The sequence below is a fragment of the Suricata suricatta genome, chromosome 7 (assembly GCF_006229205.1).
Source record: "Suricata suricatta isolate VVHF042 chromosome 7, meerkat_22Aug2017_6uvM2_HiC, whole genome shotgun sequence".
Lineage (NCBI taxonomy): Eukaryota > Metazoa > Chordata > Mammalia > Carnivora > Herpestidae > Suricata > Suricata suricatta.
In genome coordinates this window covers 95661002-95683135 of record NC_043706.1, presented here as the reverse complement: position 1 = coordinate 95683135, position 22134 = coordinate 95661002, and the positions used below count along the sequence as shown (strand labels likewise).

Genomic DNA, 22134 nt, shown 5'->3' with positions numbered 1-22134 from the left:
CCTCGGGGAAGGGCACCATGGCCCGAGGCGGCCCCCTTGGGCGCCAGGGGACCGCGAGGGGTGCGAGTTCCCGGCGGGCTCACGGAGGAGCCGCCGAGCGCCGGGCTGGCGGGCTAGTGAGGCGAGGAGAGGGCGGTGGAGCCCCCGGTGGGCCGGCGGCGCAGGGCACGGAGGCTGCCGCGAGGAGGAAGGAGGCGAGCGAGCACCTCTGGACAGAGGACCCAGGCCTCCAGCCCACAGCCCCGCACCCCCCACTGCGCCGGGGGCCAGCCAGCCGGCTCTTAAAGATGCCCCCCGCCCCGCAGCCTGGGGGCGTGGCCGGAGCGGGACGTGTCCGGGACTCTCCAGATGATTGGGTTTCATCGCAGCGGAGGCGGGGCTCAATCGTTTGGCTGAGTACGGAGCCAGGTGTCCGCGGGTGGCCCTCTCTGCGCGCGCGCCTGCGGCAAGGCCTCCTCCAACCCAGTGGGGGTCACAGATGTGTGGGTTACCTCGCCTCCAAGTAATAAAGGAAGGAGCGCAAATCTTCCTAACTACAGGCTGGGTGTGTCATCACACAGCAAGCAGTACGGGATCTTCTTTAGCCCTAGCTCACTGACAGCGTCACAACCAAACTAACATTGTCTCTTGGCTTTGTTTTTGTTTTGCTTTTTGACATGTACCTCTTATTACTAATTATAATATTTAAGATACATAATGCCCCCTGCTTACTTAAAATAAAGTCAGAAGTATAAGGGGCCTTACATAATCATTTCATTTCTCCTGCTTTCATATACAATTTCCTATAAATATTTAGCACATTAAAATGCCCATTTTGTAAGACACGTAATGCCAAAGCCTTCCAATAACATTTTTGACAGACAGCTGAAAAACATTACATTTAAACTACACAGTTATTTGCACTTTTAACAAAAACTAGCACCTATATTCAACTCCCTGAAGCATGGAGAAACAGCAATATATGTGAAAGAAAGGAAGTATAGCCATGAAATTGAGCATAGTTAATTCTTCAGTTACTCAGATTCTTCACTTCAAAGTCAAAATATACTAGTTACTTTATGTGTCCATCACTGCAGCGGAGTACACAGATGGCTGTGACTGATCACACTTCTTCCTCTACCCGTTAATAAACTGGTAGGAAAAAGTCCTGGAATAAAACAGGAGGCTCAGATGGTGAGTATTATAATACATACACAACAAACAGAAGTGGGATAGAACCATAAAATTCTCTTCAAAACACTACAGAAAAGCTTCTACAGCAAGATGCCTTGGAGCTGAGCCCTGCCTGAATCAAATAGGGAAACTGAGTGGGCAAAGATAGGGAAAGAGAATTCTAGGTAGAGAAAATCGCCTAAGCTACAGAAAGCAGGGTATACTTGAAGAACAGGGAACAGAGCTCAGGTATAATGAATGTGTCTTACAGATGGTGATAGAATAATATACTAAGAATAGTCACACAAGTGCATAAAAATGAATGCCCAAGGATGTTATTCCAGCATTGTTGGAAACAAGGAAAAAGTGGTGGGTTAATTAAATACATAATGCATAATCTCTAAAATTATGTTGTTACCTCTGTTGATTTTTAAAGTTATCAACATTTTACTTAGCCATGAAAGTACATTTTTAAAAAGGCATGGGTTATAATGCAAAATATAAAATAAATATCCATGAGTCAATGCCGACATAAGTAAATGATTAAGTATATTAAATCTTCCTCTCAAGATCCATAATCCCAGTCTAATCATTAAAAACAAACAAACAAACAAACAGACTAGACAGGGATGCCTGGATGGCTCAGTGGTTAAGCATCTGATTTAGGCTCAGGTCATGATCCCCCGATTTGAGCCCCAGGCTCTATGCTGTCAGCGCAGAGCCCACTTCAGATACTCTGCCGCACCTCACCCATCCCCCACTCACTCTCTCTGTCTCTCTCAGAGACATAAATAAAATAATTAAACTTAATAAATCCCAACTGAAGGACTTCTACAAAACACTTGACAAGTACTTCTCAATACTGTTAAGGTCATGGAAAACAAGGAAACTTTAAGAAACTGTCACATCAAAGAGGAACTGAAGGCAGCTAAATAACTAAATATAATGTGACATCCTAGAGGGGATCCTGGAACAGAAAAAGTACATTAGGAAAAAACTAGGGAAATCTAGGGGAAGCTGGATGGCTCAGTTGGTTGAGTATCCGACTCTTGATTTCACCTCAGGTCATGATCTCACAGGGTGTGATCTCACAATTCATGAGATAGAGCCCCATGCCTGGCTCCATGCTGTGCATAGAGCCTACTTGGGATTCTCTCTTTCCTCTCCCCCACTCAGGCACCCTTGATCTCTCTCCCTCTAAATAAATAAATAAATAAATAAATAAATAAATAAATAAATAAATAAAGGAAATCTGAAAAAATATGAACTTTAGTTAATTTTTAATATTGGCTTATTAATTGTAATGAGTGTGGAATGTGAATTAAGATGTTAATAATAAGAGAAACTGGGTGAAGAGGGATGGGAACTCTGTACTATCTTTGCAATTTTTCTATAAATTTAAAACTGTTCTAAATATAAAATTTATTTTTTAAAAAATCTTTAAGCTCTAGGCCTAGTGTAGAACTGGAATTCATGAGCCTGAGATCAAGAGTCACATCTTATACCAGATGAGGCAGCCAGGCACCCCTAAAATCTATTTTTATTTTTTATTTAAAAAAATTGTTTTAATGTTTTATTTTATTTTTGATACAGGGAAAGACAGAGCATGTGAGGGGGAGGGGCAGAGAGAGAAGGAGACACAGAACCGGAAGCAGGCTCCAGGCTCTGAGCTAGCTGTCAGCACAGAGCCTGATGTGGGGCTCGAACCCACGAACGTGAGATCTGACCTGAGCCGAAGTTGTAGGTTTAGCAGACTGAGCCACCCAGGTGCCCCTAAAATCTATTTTTAAAGTTTATGTGTCATGATCCCATTCTTATAAAAATATGTACATGAGTACAGAGCAATGTATTTAAATTAAATAAACTAAACTAAATAAACTAAATTATTTAATAAACTATAATAATAATATAGTTTGATACAGTTTATTTCTAAGTTTTACTTTATATATAATTGTTATATATAACATTATTTCTAAGCATTATATAGTGCACTCTATTTTCAGATTAAAGTTTGACATTTTTCATGCTGATTAATTTAGGAGTAACTCTGACTTAAAGGATTAAAAAGCTAATGCCCACAGAACCACTTGGCATGGTGCCTCACACACAGCAAGTTCTTAGGAAATGTTAGCAGTTACTACCATTATTATTACTATTGATAACATCAGTGTTTCTTTCTAGTGACTCAGAATCAACCAATTAAAATGGATGTTTACCTTTTTATAAACACAACCTTTATTTAATCACAAATATATCAAGTTATAAAATTAGAATATGAAAATATTTAAATTTAGGAGCTCAGACATCCTCCAACATAATAGCTGTCCTCAACTATTATGTTTCTATTCTTTAAAGAGAAATTTATTTTCCACCACTCACTCTTTCCCCAACTCACAAAAGGCACCACTTACAAAATCTGATACAAAGTCTACAAAGCAAATAAACGGGAAGATATTCCATGATCATAAAATGAAAGAATTAGTATTGTTAAAATGTCCATACTACCCAAAACAATCTACAGATTCAACGCAATCTCCATCAAAATGTCAATGGCATTTTTTGAAGAACTAGAACAAATACTCCTAAGATTTGTATGGAACTAACTGAATAGCCAAAGCAATCTAGAGAAAGAAGCAAAAAGCTCCCTAATTTCAAACAATACTACAAAGCTATAGTAATGAAAATAGTAGGATACTGGCACAAAAACAGATGCATAGATCAATAGACTAGAATAGGAAGCCCAGAAAGGTCACATAAGTTCAGTTAACCTATGATAATGGAGCCAAGAATATAAAATAGGGAAAAGACAGTCTCTTCAATAAATGGTATTGGGAAAACTGAACAGCTACATACAAAAGAATAAAACTGGACCACTACCTTATATCATATACAAAAATAAGTTCAATGTGGATTACAGATCCAAATATAGGACCTGAAATCATAAAACTCCTGGAAGAAAATGTAGGCAATACACTCTTTGACGTTAGTTTTAACAATATATTTTGGACCCATCTCAAGCAAGGCAACAAAAACTAAAATAAACAAGTAGAATTATCTCAATCTGGGGCACCTGTGTGGCTCAGTCAGTTGGGCATCCAACTCTTGATTTCAGCTTGAGTCATGATCCCAGAGTCATGGGAATAAGCCCCATGTGGGGCTCTGCACTGAGCATGGAGACTGCTTAAGATTCTCATTCTCTCTCTCTCTCTCTCTCTCTCTCTCTCTCTCTCTCTCTCTCTCTCTCTCCTTCTGCTCCTCTTCCCCGCTCACTCCCTCTCTTTCTCTAAAAAGGAAAAAAAAAAAAGAAAAAAATTAACATCAAACTGCAAACGTTTTGCACAATGAAGTAAATCATCAACAAAATGAAAAGGGAACCTGCTGAGTGGGATAAGATATTTGCAAATCATACATCCACTAAGGGGTTAATATCCAAAATACATAAAGAATATGTACATGTGTGATGTATAATAATATTGAATCATTATGATGCACACCTGGAACCAATAGGATATAATGTGTCAATTATAGTTCAGTTAAAAAAATAATCTGATATGGGGTGCCTGCATGGCTCAGTCGGTTAAGCATCTGACTTCAACTCATGTAATGGTCTCATGGTTTGTGAGTTCGAGCCCAGCATCAGGCTTTGTGCTAACAGCTCAGAGTCTGGCGCCTGCTTCAGATTCTGTGTCTCCCTCTCTCTCCCCCTAAGAAACAAACATTAAAAAAAATTTTTTTAATAATAATCTGATACAAAATCTCTCTCTCTCATTACTAACTTGATCTGTTTGGAACCATTGGTTCATTTACTTCAGGGTAAAGTGTTCTTCTAGACTACGGTCTGACTGAAGGGCATATACTGAAGTTTACCAATAAAACCAGAAGTTCCAGTCTGGTTAAACCACAGGTTGGCTTTGCCTTCATCTTCACTGCTTCCCTTTGCCTTTCTCAAAGTTGGTGAAAGAAAAGATGTCATGATGTGAAATGAAATAATAAAATAAAACACTTAAAAATAATAAAGTTCCTTAAACATTAAAAATCAAGAGTTATTTTAGGTTTCTATGCTCTTTGGAAAAGATATTCTAGATCCCAAATTGGATTCTGGGCTAAAATCTTATTATTATATCAGGCAAGTTTGTGTTTCACATTTTGTTTTGTTATATCAAAGGAGGGAACTTAAATCAGATTTTCTTGTTTGAATTTTTTTACAAGAAAGCTTTTAACTTCTAAATGCCAATAAGCTACCTCCTGAAGCAAAGTTTTGGGTGTGAAGAGAAACTACATTCTATTTCGATATCTATACCTGCCATTAACTTACATTGTGTACGTTGACGTCTTGCCTCACCTTCTCCATTTGAAAATATGAAACTGATTATATATAACTACCTCATAATAATGGTATATTCCTTAATGGGTTTGTATTTATTAAGCACTTTGTGATCATAAGATAGAATGATTTATAAAACACAAAACACAGGGCACATGGGTGGCTCAGTTGGTTGATTTTGGCTCATGTCATGACCCTGGAATCATGGGATAGGGCCTGGTGTCAGTCTCTGCGCTAAATGTGGAGCCTGCTTAAGATTCCCTCTCCCTCCCTCTGCTCCACTCCCCTGCTCTCTCTCTCTGTGATATATATATACACACATATATAAAATATTATTCATAAATTTAATTTAATAAATTTAATTTAATAGGTATTAAACCTACTATTTATAAACTACTTATTAAACTATCCTTACTTGACTTCTCACTCTATCCAGAAATGCCATTCTTTCCTATTTAGGAGAGTCTTATTTTTTATCCAAATATTAACATTTTCCACTCTCCAAGAAATGTTCTCCATCTAGTCTAGTTAAGCATAAATGCTTTTTAAACATCTGAGCTGAACTGAATATACTAAATTACTAAGTTCTGTGGCCATGGATCTCCAGCTATGCTCTATGTAATCCAGTACATAATACCTGCTTTGATACCATCTTAATTACTGTTTGAAATCTAGTGGCCAACAGTATAACAGCTTGGTACTGCTTTTGCGGCTATGGACAAATTCTGTCTATTTTTCAAAACACAAAGCAGGAATAGTACTATCATGGTGATTATTTGGGAGAAGCTGGAGTATTACCGAACTGCTAAAATAAAATCATATTTAAACACACACACACACGACAAAGAAATCTTCTTATGAATGCTTTGATTAAAAACACAGTCATAGAGATTCTTCAACATTGACTTGTAGAGGTGATAAATGAGGATTTTGATCCTTAAAACTGCACTTTATAAATGATACTTGATTAACTCTCTGACCTCTACTTCCTCACCTCTGTTAAAATTCCCTTCAGTCTGCTCCTCCCCTAGAATCCCCCTGATCTCCCCCAGTCAGGCTAATAAGCTGGGACTCCTCCTTTATATCCCTCTTCCCCTAGGAAGGGGCCCAGGGCAGGCTGTCCACAAATGTACCTCCATGGCATATTGATTATTTTGAATTGGAGCCACTTGGGAAACAGCTGGTACAAGAACACTCAAACCCTCCTCTCTCCCTCTGAAAGCAGGAAGTAAATCTTCCGTGTGGAAAATACCCTCCCTGGGACACCTAGTTGGCTCAGGCGGTTAAGGGTCTGACTCTTGATGTCAGCTCTGGGTCTGGAGTTCAAACCCCATGTTGAGCTCCACTCTGGGAATGGGGCCTATTTAAAAAAAATTATTAACTGACTTTTTACCCCTTAAGGAAAATTGCTACATCCCAGATGATGAGTAAAACATCAGTAAAACCTGATGCCCAATGGGCAATTAGGGTCACTTACTATACAAGGGCTCTTACTATGTGTGACTCAGATTTTAAGTTTTTTTTTAAGTTTATTATTTATTTTGAGAGCAAGAGAGTGTGTGCACAAGAGCATGAGTGGGGGAGGACAGAAAGAGAGAGAGAGAGAGAGAGAGAGAGAGAGAGACCCAAACAGGCTCCATGCACTGTCAGGCCAGAGTCCAGTGCAGAGCTGGATCTCAAGAACCCTGTGATCATGATCTGAGCCAAACCAAGAGTCAGATGCTTAGTTGGCTGAGCCACCCAGGAGCCCCATAACTCAGATTTGTACATCAGCAAAGTTATCTGCCAATTACCACATATTACTAACTTTCAGCATTGCTCACAAAGCCGCAGGTCAGGTTTACCTGACTGGAAGGACTTCCAGTACTTTTTTTCTATTCTTTTTTTTTTTTTTTTGAGAGAGAGGGAGAGAGAGTGTGCATGAGTGGGGCACAGGGACAGATAGAGAGAGAGAGAGAGTCTCAAACAGACTCCATGCTCAGTGCAGAGCCCCATGTGGGACTTGATCCCAAGACCTTGAGATCATGACCTGAGCTAAAATCAAGAGCTTGGGTGGCTCAGTTGGTTGAGCATCTGACTTCAGCTAATGTATGATCTCGTAGTTTGTGGGTTTGAGCCCTGCATCGGGCTCTGTGCTGACAGCTCAGAGCCTGAAGCCTGCTTCTGATCCTGTGTCTCCCCCTTCTCTCTGCCCCTCCCCTACTTGCACTCTGTCTCCTTCTCTCTCTCAAAAATAAATACACATCTAAAAACATGTTTTTAAGAGTAGGATGCTCAACTGAGCCACCAGGCAGCCCTTTTCTGTGCATGTTTAAACAAAATCAGAATCACAGTTGTTGTGGACTAAATTGTGTCCCCTCAAAATTCATATGTTGAAGCTCTAATCCCCAATACCTTAGAGCATGACTGTGTTTGGAGATAGGATCTATAAAAAGCAAATAAAATTAGAATTAAGTCATTAGAGTAGACTGAATACTACCTAAGTGGCATTTTATGAGGAGAAATCAGGACATACAGTGAAAGACACCAGGGAAAGCCATGTAAAGATAAAGAAGGAAGGTGGCCGTTAGCAAGCCAAGGAGAATGGCCTCAGAAGAAACCAACCCTGCTGACCCCTTGATTTTGCACTTCCATTCCCCAGAGCTGTGAGAAAATCCTGTGTTGTTCAGACAACCCCAATAGTGATATTGTGTTATGGCTGTCCCAGTAAGCTCATATCTATCATAGAGCACAATTTTTTTACCCTGCACTTTCTTCCTTTAACCCTCCTATCACAAATAAGTTCCCATATTATTAAATATTCTTCAAAAATATATTTGGTGACTATAAAGGGTTCTACTATAGAGATGGACCACAACTTATTTATTTCCTATCACTGCACATAGATATTTCGGGTTTTCACCACTTTAAATAATACTGCAATAAATATCCTTACACAAAAATCCTTGCATCTCTGATAATTTTTAGGATAGAGTTCTAGATGTGGGATTACTGGCACAAAAAAAAAAAAAAACCAACATATGAATACTCTTTTTTTAATTAAAAAATTTTTTTAACATTTATTTATTTTTGAGAGACAGAAGCAGAGCACAAGTAGGGGAGAGGCAGAGAGAGAGACAGAATCCAAAGCAGGGCTGACATCTCAGAGCCTGACACAGGGCTCAAACTCACTGACCATGAGATCACGACCTGGGCGGAAGTCGGACACTTAACCAATTGAGCCACCCAGGCACCCCCATAAGAATACTCAATACATTGCTAAATTTTAGAGCAAATTTATCAATTTACACTCCCACCAAAGTTCTGTAAGAATGACCACATTAGTGTGCCTCAGGAAGTATGATAATTTTTAAATCCTGCCAATTTGGAATTAAAATGAAATCTCACTGTTAGTTTATTTTTTAAATAAAAACTCATGGTCATGAGTGAGAAACATCATATTTATTGACCATTTACTGAATAACCTTTTTTTTTTTTACAAATTATCTCTAGTTATTCTCCACATTATCTGGCAGGGAAATCGATGTTTTTTCTTATTGATGTTTATGGAGCTTTCTCCATATAGGTTGCATACATTTCTTGCTAGGGTTAGTCCCCAGCATTTCATTTTCATGTTGTTGTCCCTGCTTTTGTGAATGAGCTTTCTCCATGAGAACTTCTAACTGGTTATTGCTAATATTAAAAAAGCAATTCATTTTTTAGATAATTATCTTATCCCACCCATTACATTTTTTGGGAAATCTGGAGAAATTTAAATATAGTGTTTCAATTAGAATTAAATGGCTATTTTTACTTTGGTCTAACTTTGACAGTAAAGCATGTTCTACTAGATTAAGACAATTAATACAAGCTTAATAAAAAAACTTTCATCATTTCCTGTTAGCTTATGTTAGATCCTAATTCTGCAACCTAAGTGGATAAGTTTTAACTGTGTGTATACATGTACCCATTTTACATTTCTAATTGGAAATAACTTCAACACTTCCTTTTTTCTAATGCAACAACTTTTTTAAAATGTATTTATTGAGAGAGAGAGTTAGTGTGTATGAGCAGGGGAGGGGCAGAAAGAAAGAGGGACAGAGAGAGAGAATCCCAAGCAGGCTCCATGCTATAAGTGTGGAGCCCCACAAGGGGCTCAGTCCCACAAACCACGAGATTATGACATGAGCAGAAACCAGTAGCAGGCCACTCACCTGACTGGTCCCCTAATGTAACAACTTTTAACACAATGATTTGTCCTCAAATATTTTTGATTTTTATATAAAGTGTTTTTAAAGCAAAATATTTTGCATCAATGTTTATACTACTAACTGTTCCATCAGCCTTCTCAAACTCTTGTTACGGTGTTCAGTAAAACAGGACAGAGACTGGCCTGGGGCTCGCTAGACACTGCTCAGGCCAGAGTCTGAACATCTGTACCGTGGGGGTGCAATGGAGGTCCAGAGTCTGGTCTTCAACTCTTTGTTCCAGAATTCAATTATTTCCCCTCCCCAGGGCCATTTGTCTGTTAGAGAGTGAGTCAGTCAAAATAAATCCACAATAAAACTAATTAAGAACCAAGGATATGGCTTTTAAATATAATTTCATATACTTTCAGGCCAACTTGGATATTCTATGGTTTGCACAGTGCCTTGTTTTCCCAGAGGGAAAAATCTGCATGACAAAACCTATTACTATTCGAAGGCTGTTAGGAGATCCTATGCCAGGCTAAGAAGGTTGAATAATCTTCAGAGAAAATGTGTTCAAGCCTATGCTACCCTGAGGTCCCCCGACTCCACTACAGAACACACAGGCTATCATAGCAGCAACACTTGGAATCAGAAAATGAGCTGCTGTCACGTCACCATCTGAATGACCTTGTTCTAGTCATTTGGTTTCAAGAGCTTATCTGCAGGTCAGTGCTGGAGACCCAAACACAATTCCTCAGCACGTAACCCAATTCACCCACCCGACACAGTGCATCCTTCCAGAAGGACAGCATTTCCTCAGTCATGCTACAGCTTATCATAGGTGTATTTTAGTATCACGAAAGATGTTTGGGGAAAACCATTCTTCCCCCCCTTTCCTTCCTTCCTTCCTTCCTTCCTTCCTTCCTTCCTTCCTTCCTTCCTTCCTTCCTTCTTTCCTTTCCTAAATTTTAGAACTGTGCCCTGTTGGTGGCTTGTGTCTCCCCATGCCTACTTCACCTATACCAAGTGTCCCCAAAGTATGGGGCTGCTCAACAAAAACCTCTTGAGTGCAGCACCCCACCTTTAGCACAGGCCCTGTTAACGCTTGTTGAATTGCACTCAGTAGAATTACATTTACTGACATGAGGAAAAAAACTTGATCATTTAAATTTGACAGTAATCCCTCTCCATGTGGTACAGTGGAATTCTAGAGAGTTCTGGAGGAAACAGATTTGAACTTAAGCCCAGGCTTGACCTCTCTAAAGCTGCCAACCTAAGACCCCAGGACTGTTGAGATGGAGTGAGATAATAAGCTCTGTGACCCTCCTTGTGGAAGGGCTGATGTCATTATTGATGTTAGAAAAATGTCCTTAGTTATGAATATTTATTAAAATTTTGTATTCATGAAATCATATAATATTACCTCTAGAGAGGGGATCCAATTACTTTGTACAACTTCCTGCTTAAAGCAAGAATCTCTTTTTTTTAATAAAAAAATTGTTTTGATGTCTATCATTGAGAGACAGAGAGAGACAGAGCATGATCATGGGAGGGGCAGAGAGAGGGGGAGACACAGAATCGGAAGCAGGCTCCAAGCTCTGAGCTGTCAGCACAGAGCCCAACATGGGACTTGAACTCACAAACCATGAGGTTATGACCTGAGCCAAAGTCAAGACACTCAACCTACTAAGCCACCCAGGCTCCTCTCTCTCTCTCTCTCTCTCTTTTTTTTTTTTTTTTGATGTTTTATTTATTTATTTTGAGAGAAAGAGAAGTGGAGAGCAAGCAGGGAAAGAGCAGAGAGAGAAGGAGACAGATAATACCAAGCAGGCTCTGCACTGTCAGCACGGAGCCCAATATGGGGCTCACACTCATGAACCATGAGGTCATGACCCGAGCCAAAACCAAGAGTCGGAAACTTAACTGACTGAGCCACCCACGCACCCCAAGAAAGAACCTCTTCTAAGCATCATAGTGAAACCAAAGGGGCTACAATGTGCAAGAAGTCCTGTCCAAGTATATAAAAGCTCTCAAGATGTCATGGAATCAGCATTGTTTACCATGGCTCTCAGTTACACCTCAGCGTCTTCTCACCTTCTGAGTCGTCTGTGCCTGTCACAGTCTCAATACAGACTGCTTGCTTGGAATGACATCCTCCGACCTCACCATGAAGGTAAAGTCCCAAGGAATACCTTTGGCAGACACAGAGAAACCACAAATACCAGGCTAACGGAACCTCAGCAGTCATGAGTTCCTATGTTTTTAAAACATTTTTTACTGTGATCCACAATTAGAAACACATTTGATGTAATAACCCAGTACACACACACACACGCACGCACACACACACACATACACACACACACACACACACACACAAACTGGAACTAAAGTTTAACAAAACAATATTTATTTTACAAAGTAAAACAGCCCATTCTGTTCTTTTTTATTTCATCTTTTTAAAAACCTTGCTAATCTTAAAAATAAAACAGCCAGGTATTTTACCAGCAAATGACTTTACTCGGGGATAGGACAGGATTTGCAATTTGGGACACACAAGCTATGGCAAAACCATTGTCCAGTCCAGGGAACAAAGAAGAGAAACACTTTTATAGAGGGAAGGGAGGAGTGGGGAGGGCCTGTTATAAACAAAGAGTCCATTGGAGTAAACTGGGGTATTGAAGCCAGGTGGCTTTCCACTGGCTGAGTTGGGGCAGTCTCTCATTGGCTGGGCTGTTGCCAGGCCAGGAGAAAAACTTCCTCTGTCCTGCTGGGGTAGGTAAGTATAGGCTTCTCCCTCTTGGGTCTGCAATGAGGTGAGGAGTTTAGGGCGGGAGAGTTTCTCCTGCTGGTCTTCTGATTCCCTTTTAAATGAGGTTTCCCTTTATGAATTTTCACAACCTGCTGGTGAAAATTCTAAATTGATTTTACAACCTACTAATGAATTTGAATTTGAGGTTTGAAAAACACCGATCCAATCCAATGCTCTCATCTTGCAAGTGAAAAACCGATGCTAGGAAAAAGGAAACGACTGTGTTTTGACTATTTCCTGAACACACATACATCATTGGCACAATAGTAGCAAGACTCCAGCCCTGGTGATTCTCATCATGGCCTTCCCTCAGAACTTCCTATTACTTCTCCTGCCGTTATGTGTAGAGACAAATTTCCTTTCTATTTTAAGAGCCATTTGAGTTTAAAATAATTAAAGCTCAATAAAATTTAAAATTCAGTTCCTTATTCTCATTAATCATGGTTCAGATACCCAGTAACTATATGTGGCTAATGACTACTGTATTAGCACAGAAATAGAACATTTTTTCCATCACAACAGAAAGTTCTGTTGGATAGCACTGATCTAATGAGCAGAGTGATAGTACCCCTCCTCTCTGACGCATTCAGTCAGTTCTGAGCATTCCTCTTCTCTTTTTTTTCTGGGCATTCTTCTTCAAATGAAATACAAAGAGGAAAAAGAAAAAAATCAGAAGACAACCACAAACCTAAAAGGCAACATTTGGCAAATAATTCAAAGACACAGAGAAATTTAGTCTGAGAAGAGGAAAACCCAAAGTAAATGTGAAGATTATCTTCAAATATTGAAGGACTGTCATATAAAAAAAATTAACATTGTTCCATGGCTTGAGGAATAGAATTAAACCCATGGGCAGAGTTAGAGGAAAAAAGATTCCAGCTCAAAAGAAGGAGAAACTGCTTCAATGTCTGAGTTTCCCTGCCAGTCCATCCCAAAGGCAGAATGGACTGCCTCATAGATATTTAAAAAAAAAAAAAACTTATGGAAGGAAGGAAGCTATTTGTCAAGTATATCAGGGAGAAGGTATGAATTCAAACATAAATGGGTAGTTGGAATTGATGATCTTTGAAAACTCTTTAAGTTCTGAGAACCTCTGACTCCTCTGATTGGTTTTCAGCCTCTGGGTGAGAAATTCGGGAAAACATGGGTAAAGTAGGGACTATCTTGAGCAAAATCAGGTAGAAACTCAAGAATATGACACAGTGAGGGGCGCCTGGCCAGCTCGGTCAGTAGAGCATGCAACTCTTGATCTCAGGGTCATGAGTTTGAGCCACACATCACACTTAAAAAAGAATATGACCCGGTGAAAGAAGGTTCCAGAGAAACAGAGAGGAGAAAGGGGTATGAGTAAGCAATTTAACCAAAATTAAATGGAATAAGGGGACAGAAAAGAATGTGCACAAAGAAAAGGGGATCACGAGAAAAAGAAAAAGGAAAAGAAAGAATTGGAATGGGGAGAAAGAGTGAGATTTTTGTAAGAGGTATGTGATAAAAGGCACAAATAGAAGCTTCAATTTTGACTTTCCCTGACTCAGTAAACGACCTAATACGTTTGCTTAAATAGGAGTAAAAAACCTGAATGGGATATGTAACGAGAAAGCCTGAAAAAGGGAAAGGCAAAAACAGGTGATTATAATAAATACAAAACATTACTTTTTGAAACATCAAAGTGGAAAATATTTGATCACCTACAGAGCCAAAAGGATTTCTTCCACTGCTACCTATCCACCCTCCAGCTCTTCAAGAGTGTGATAAAAAATAATACAACTACTGTGAAATGAAGACTGTATTGGTTTTCTGTTACTACTACAACAAATTACCACAAATTTGGTGGCTTAAAATACTAGTGATTTAAACAAATTGATTCTCTCACATCTTTGGCGATCAGAAGTCTGAAATGAATTATACTGACCTAAAATCAAGATATCAGGGCTGGTTCCTTCTGGATCCTCCAAGAAAAAATCTGTTCCTTTCCTCTTCCAACTTCTAGTGGATGCCTGCATTCCTTGGCTTATTGTGACATCACTCCAATCCTTGGCTTCTGTGACATATCTCCTTTTCTAACACTGACATTCCTGACTCCTCTTGTAAGGACTCTGTGATTACTTTGGATCCTCTAGATAATCTAGGATAATCTAATCTCCCCATCTCAAAACAATCACATTTGCAAAAGCCTGTCTACCATGTAAGGTAACATATCCACAGATTCTTAGGATCACGATGTGGACTCCAGGGAAGGCCATTATTCTGTCTACCGTAATGATGGTAAGTAAGCATTTGCATTTCATAGTTAGAAATATTATATGGAAGTATTCAAAATTAAGGTCACTGACCCAGCATCTGTAGGACATATGCGATTAAGGAGCATGGTGGTAGGAAATGCCATGGATCAGGATTCAGGTGTCCCAGGTTCTAGTCCTACCTCTGCCATTAGCTAGAGCTCAATGTCATAGAGCAAATCACTCATTTGCCTCTGGAATTCCCCTTGCTCATGAAATAAACTATCATTCTCTTCTGGGGAATTGTCAAATTAGTACTCGGCCTATTTTTTTCCTTCATTGTGAAACAGGGCATAAATCTTTCCTAAAAGTTATCAGTTCATTCACTGTCATCACAAAGCAAATTTTTCTCTTAGTAACTCAACAGTGTGGCCTTCTAGACAAACTCTAGCGCACTTCATGAAGCGTGTCACTTAGTCTCTGTCATAGTGTCAGTCTGTACATTGTGTGTGTAAATTAAGTATCTTAAGAAATCAATGTTCTGAAGTTTGTTAAGATAAGACCTGTGAATTCCATGTGAGTTCAGCATCCTAGGCCTGTCTTTTCAAATAGTGATTGAAACTATTATTTAAACGCATATATTCACTTATTCAACAAACATTCACTGAGTACACTGAGTATTGAAAAGCACTGTGCCGAGCTTATTCCTAGCAAACTTGGTTCTTGATTATAATAAAGACTACTATAACCTAATAAATGAAGGGGAATACTTGAACATGACTACTCAGCAAACAATTCAAAAAATATTTATAAGGACTAAGCACAGGAAATAAGGAACTCAGGTTCTCTGACCTCAAGTAATACTATACAAATATACTATGAAGCAATATATTAAGCATACCTTAAGATCAGTGTTTTTCCCCAAAGTGTTCATTTTCCTTTGTATTTATAATTTTTTTAAATCACCATCACTCCTTTCCACATGCTGCTTCTCCTAGTACAGGGAATATGAATGTAGACTTTTGATCTTAAGTTCTGAGTATTTTTCCAGTTACAGATAGTATAATCCCATATTTTTATTTTAAAAAGTATGTGTAAGGGTGCCTGGGTGGCTGAGTCAGTTGAGCACCTGACTCTTGGTTTCCCCTCAGGTCATGATCTCACAGTTTTTGGGTTCCAGCCCCACATCAGGCTCTGTGCTGACAGCAGGGAGCCTGTTTGGCATTCTCTGTCTCCCTTTCTTTCTCACTCTCCCCCCTTGCACATGCTCTCCTTCTCCCTCTCTTAAAAATAAACATTAAAAAAAAGTATTTGTGTGTTTTTCCCTTCAGGATAGGAATTTAAGGTTTCCTCTCCCCTCCCCCGCCCCGTTTCGTTTATCCACATTTTCTAATTTTTCAGCAGTGAACATTTATTAATATAATGAAATACATCATAATGCTTAAAAGAAAATATATCCTTGCACTTTTGATAAACCTACTGCCAAATGATCTCTGTTGGAAAACTTAGAAGTACTACTCAATTTCCATAATGGTAGTTAGCATGTCTATACCACCTGATAGTTTCAAGTAATAACTGTAGTCATAAAGCATTTATGAGATTGTAAGATTAAATTTTGACTCCTCTCTGACTCATTCTAGAACTCAGAAAATTGTTAAACTTCTGTGCACTGTGGTTGCTGGCCACATTTCACTCTGGGAGTTCTTCTCTAACCTGGCACAAATGAAGAATGCTCCGGGCTTTGATGGTCAAACAGTCTTTGAAAGCTTTCTATTATATTTATATCTGTTAATGTCACTTAATGATATAAAAAAATCAAGGGAGTTAATTGGCACAAATTATAAATCTCTCAAAACTAGAAAGTCTTAAAACTTACCCAGCTAATTAATTTCCAAATTAGATACTTAATCCTCATTGCAGCTTCCTGAAGGTCAACAGGTGAAAGACAGAAGCTAACGTAAGCACCAGCGTAAGGTTATAATTTAACCAGTGGCTCCCATTTGAGATGACCACATTCCTACACAGAAAGGGAAATGTTTGTTCAGCAGTTTTATCTGTCTTCTTCCATGGGATTTGAAGGGATTTACAACTAAGGATCAGTAAAGTTTCATTCTAACTCCAGCCACTTTCTTTAACAAACTTCAGGATGGAGCTCAGTTCACAGATACAGCACATCAAAGGTGGTAGTCCAACATTTGATTGTACTCCTTGACTCAACCCCAGAAAGGTTAAGTTGCCCGAGGTCACACAGTTAGGAGAAGAGGAGGGATTAGAACGTTGAGTTCCCAGTCTCTGGAATAATCAAGGAGGCCTGTTTGGTGTTTCCCTGAATCACGCAATTCACGTTTTAGGTTCCAACCACAACAGTCTCCGGTTCTCACATATCACAGCTTGTTGTTTCAGCCCCTCACCTATTCCTTCACTCAGCAGCAATGTTTGAGCACCTGCTCCAAGCCAGTCACTGCATTAAGCATCGATAGGATAGCCTACACATTACAGTGTTGTGCCATTTACACACCACTTTCACAAACACCATAACATTTGGTCATGTAATTTAACTTATCCAAAGTCATGAACCAAGACTCATTCATCCTTGTATCATCTGGGACTTAGTTTACTGCCTGCACAATGCACCAAACATTCATTGAATAGACGAATACATAAATGCAGGAGACAATGAAGGAGTGACTGAATATACAAGGCCTCATATCTCTGGTCTATGGCATTTTTTTTTGTTTGTTTGTTTTCATAGGATTGGCAAACATTAACTTTTCTCCTTAACCTTTTTTCCTTTTTTCCTTTGGAAAAGCTTTCTCTTTCCTACTCATTTCTTTCTCTCCTGTAGAGCAACACCTCCTAATCATGCTCAGAGGCAAACCTCAGGTTCCCAGAAGCCCCCTAAAACTCCTACCTTTTTCCCTTGGCCAGGACCTTTGCCATTAGCTGCTATAAATTTCTGGGTGAGAGGATGCTTTTATTTTATTTTATTTAAAAATTTTTTAATGTTTATTTATTTTTGAGAGTAAGTGCAAACAGGGGAGGCGCAGAGAGAGGGGGACAGAGGATCCAAAAGGGGTTCTGTGCTGATAGCAGTGAGCCAGTATGGGGCTTGAACCCACGAACCTCAAGATCATGACCTGAGCCAAGTCAGTGGCTCAACCAACTGAGTCACCCAGACTCCCTTCTAGCCTGCTTTTTTTTTTTAACTTTGTTTATTTTGAGAGAGAGAGAGAGAGAGAGAAAGCATGAGGAGGGGAGGAGCAGAGAGAGGGAGAGAGAGAATCCCAAGCAAGCTCAGCACTGCTAGTGCAGAGCCCAATGCGGGACTCAAACTCACAAACCATGAGATCATGACCTGAGCCAAAATCAGGAGTTGGACACTTAACTGACTGCACCATCCAGGCTCCATCTAGTTTGTTTTTAAAATTGACCAACTTCTATAAAGAGTTTGGCAATTGGATTATACACAAATTCTTGTCACTTGTCTTACTACTATAAAATTATTTTAATTGGGATAAAAAGCTGTGTAACTAGATTTCCCTTGTAAGATTTAGAAACATTGGAAGCAACAAGTCAAGAAAACTAGAAAGCAATGGTGGAGGTACCTGGGTGGCTCAGTCAGTTGAGCACCGGGCTCTTGATTTTGGTTCAGGTCATGATGTCACAATTTGTGAGTTCAAGCTCCGCATTGGGCTTTGCGCTGGCAGGGTGGAGCCTGTTTGGGATTCTCTCCTTCCCTCTTTCTCTGCCCCTCCCCCACTTGTGCTGTTTCTATCTCACCCAAAATGAACAAATAAGCTTAAAAAAAGAAAGAAAGAAAGAAAGAAAGAAAGAAAGAAAGAAAGAAAGCAAGCAATGGTGGAAACCACAGCTCAGCTGATGTGCAGTTAGTGCTCAGAGTGAGGTCAACAGACAGAATCAGGAAGTGGATTGTGCCCAGGGATTGCTAACAAGAGTTCAAGCAACTATCTACTAGTCTCACTAACAGAAAGCCTTTTTTTTCCTCTGGTTTTTACATACTTTCCAGATCACCCCAACATTTTAAAACTTTTCAGGGCATCATCTTGAAAACAGCCCTGAAGACAGACAGGACCCCAAGAAAACCAAGTGCACCTTTTGCGTCTAAAGTCAACTTTAGATGGGCAATGGTCAACTTCCAGGGAAGATGGCAGACTAGGAGGATCTGAGGCTCACCTCATTCCATGCATTCACCTAGATAACACCCGCATCAGTGTAAATAACCCAGAAAATTACTCAGAGACTGGTAGAACATACTCTCCACAGCTAAGTGGAAAGAAAATGTCACATGAAAGAGGGTAGGATGGGTGGAGACATGGTCAGGAGCCAAACAGACCCAGGGCACTGTCCACCAGAGGGAGGGACCCACTGGCCGTGAAGAGGGGAGAAGAGTAGATCCCATCCCAAGCATGGGGCACCCACACTGGGAAGGCAAATTGCCATAACATTTGGCTTTGAAAACCAGAGGGGCCTAATTTCATGAGTTCTTACCATCAGTGGGGCTTAACACTTGGAAATTTAAAAATCTGCAAGCTTGGCTCTGGGAGAGCCAGAGGGTAATAGGAAACTGAGTCCCCACCCTTAAAGAGAGAGGACAACAAACAGTCCCACTGAGATACAGCACAGAAGCAGCAGTTTGAAAGATGCCTTGGGTGTATGAGAGGGAGATTTCTTTCCTAATTTAGAGGCATGTGGGGAAGGAACAGGGATGTTTGGGAGACTTCTCCAAGAGTATAAGAGTTAGCAGGCACCATTTCACTCCTCACATCCAGCTTAGACATAGAGACACCTGTGGGAATCAGCAGACTACAGCACCAACACTCTCCACCTAGCTTGCTAACAGTGTGCCCCACCCCCTGGAAGAGGACTAGCTGCCTGCAGCCAGCCTCCTCCCACAGCAGACATGCAAACTTTGCTAATACTGTACATCTTGCCCCCACATTCTCCTGTGGACTTGCTACCTCCAGTACACCCTTAGTAGGTGTCCATCCAAAGCTGCACCACAGCTGTCAGCAAGCAGCCCTGACAGGGATCAGCATCACCCCAAATTGACTCCGCCTACCCAGGGAGAGAGGAAGATAACCATACATATCAGTTTGACTGTGGTCCCAGCAGTGGGCTGATGACAAACAACGGTCTGACTGCAGACCTCAGCAACCAACAAAAGCTTCTCAGGAGACAAAACAGGGAGAAGGACCCTACAGGTCAGTGCTGCCACAGTTTTGGCAAAAGCCAATTCAAGCACAAGGTGGCCCCAGACTGGCCCACTAACAGCACAGGGACCAAACCCTGCCCACAACAGGCAAAGAGAGCCACTGCAGATGATTGGACTAAAGGCAAATGCAGCTCAGCCACAATAATAGGATGCACACAACACACATAGAAGACCCCCCTGAAGCAACATAAGGGGGAAAGGCTTTCTGTTAGGTTCTGGTAAACAGAGGACATGGCAATGCAGGGCACTATACGACCTCTTGTTCATAAGGCCACTACTTTCAAGAGCAGAAGGTACAGTTGATTTCCCTAAAAGATAGAAACAGACACAGAAAGTTAGACAAAATGAGGAGACAGAGAACTGTGTCTCAAGTGAAAGAACAGGACAAAATAAAAGAGAGAGAGCTAAAGGAAAGGAAGATATGTAATATACCAATGGTCATAAAACCACTCACGGGACTTCAGGATAAAATGGAGGACCTCAGTAAGAACCTGAACAAAGAGATAGAAGACATTAAAAAAAAAAAGAACCTATCAGAGATGAAGAACTCAATAATTGAAATTAAAAATACACTAGAGGGCACACCTGGGTGGCTCAGCTGGTTGAGCTTCCAAATCTTGATTTTGGCTTGGGTCATGATCCCAAGGTTGTGGGATCAATGCTCACATCAGGCTCATCGCTGGGTGTGGAGTCTATTTGGGATTCTCTTTCTCTCTCTCCCCCTGCCCCTCCTTCCCTACCCTCTGTTGAAAAAATGAAAAAACACTAGAGGGAATAAATAGTAGACTAGAGGAAGAGGAAGAATGGATCAGCAACCTGGAGGGCACTGTAATGGAAAGCAATCAAGTTGAATAAGACAGAGAAAAAAGAATAACAAAAAACAAAAATAGATAAAGAAAACACAGTGACATCATCAGAACTAATAACACTTGTGGAACACCTGGGTGATTCAGTTGGTTAAGTGTCCAACTCTTGATCTTGGCTCAAGTCATGATCTCACAGTCTGGGAGTCTGAGTACCACATCAGGCTTTTCACCACCAGTGAAGAGCCTGCTTGGAATTCTCTCCCTCTTTCTCTTCCCCTCCTCAACTCACACACTCTCTTCCTCTCAAAATAAATAAATAAACATTAAAAAAAGAGAGTAATAATATTTGCATATAAGGATCCTAGAAAGAGAAGAGAAAGAAAAGGAGACAGAAAATTTATTTGAAGAAATAATAGCTGAAAGCTTCCTGAATCTGGGGAAGGAAACAGATATCCAGATCCAAGAGGCACAGAGAACTCCCAACAAAATCAACCCAAGGAGGTCCATACCAAGACACATAGTAATTGAAATGGCAAAAAGTAGTGATAAAGAGAATTTTTAAAGCATTAAGAGAAAAGAAAACAGTTACACACAAGGGAACCCCGTTAAGGTCATCAGCTGATATTTCAGCAGAAACTCTGCAGGCCAGAAGGGAGGGGAATGCTATATACAAAGTGCTGAAAGAAAAAACTCTGCAACCAAGAATACTCTATCCAGCAAGAATACTCTTGCAGAATAGAAGAGAGATAAAGAGTTTCCCAGACAAACTAAAGTTAAAGGAATTCATCATCACTAAATCAGCTCTACAAGAAATTTTAAAGGGGATTATTTGAGGAGAAAGAAAGATGATAAGCAGGAGCAAAAAAAGGTATGAAACACAAAAGCAGCAAAATTAAGTGTATCTATAAAAATCAGTCAAGGAATTCACAAATTAAAAGAATGTAAATATGACACTATATACCTAAAACATGGGGGAGAAGAATAAAAATTTAGTGCTTTTAGAATGGGTTCAGATTTAAACAACCATCAACTTAATATACACTGCTGTATGCACAAGATGATATATATAAATCTAATGGTAAACACAAATTAAAAAACCAATCAGCCAGGCAGAGGGAGAGAGAGAGAAATCCAACTATATTATTAAAGAAAGCCAACAAACTGTGAGAAAAGAGAGGAAGAGAAGAAAGAAACAGAAGAACCACAAAAACAACCATAAAACAAGTAACAAAATGGCAGTAAGTACAGACCTATCAGTAATTACTTTGAATGTAAATGGACTAAGCGTTCCAATCAAAAGACATAGGAGGATAAAATGGATTTTTAAAAACCTATCTATATGCTGCCTACAAGAACTCATTTCAAACCTAAAGACACATGCAGATTGAAGGTGAAGGAATGGAAAAGCACTTATCATAC

At 39.9% G+C, this 22134-nt stretch overlaps 1 long non-coding RNA gene across 2 annotated transcripts in view; it reads left to right on the top strand.

Annotated features, from left to right (window-relative positions):
• Window positions 1–14536: 14536 nt before the first annotated feature.
• LOC115296942 overlaps window positions 14537–22134 on the top strand; it is a 59253-nt gene continuing 51655 nt past the window's right edge. For both annotated transcript variants that reach the window (XR_003911156.1, XR_003911155.1), the window contains exon 1: window positions 14537–14722. This is a non-coding gene — a long non-coding RNA (uncharacterized LOC115296942). The remainder of the gene's footprint in view (window positions 14723–22134) is intronic.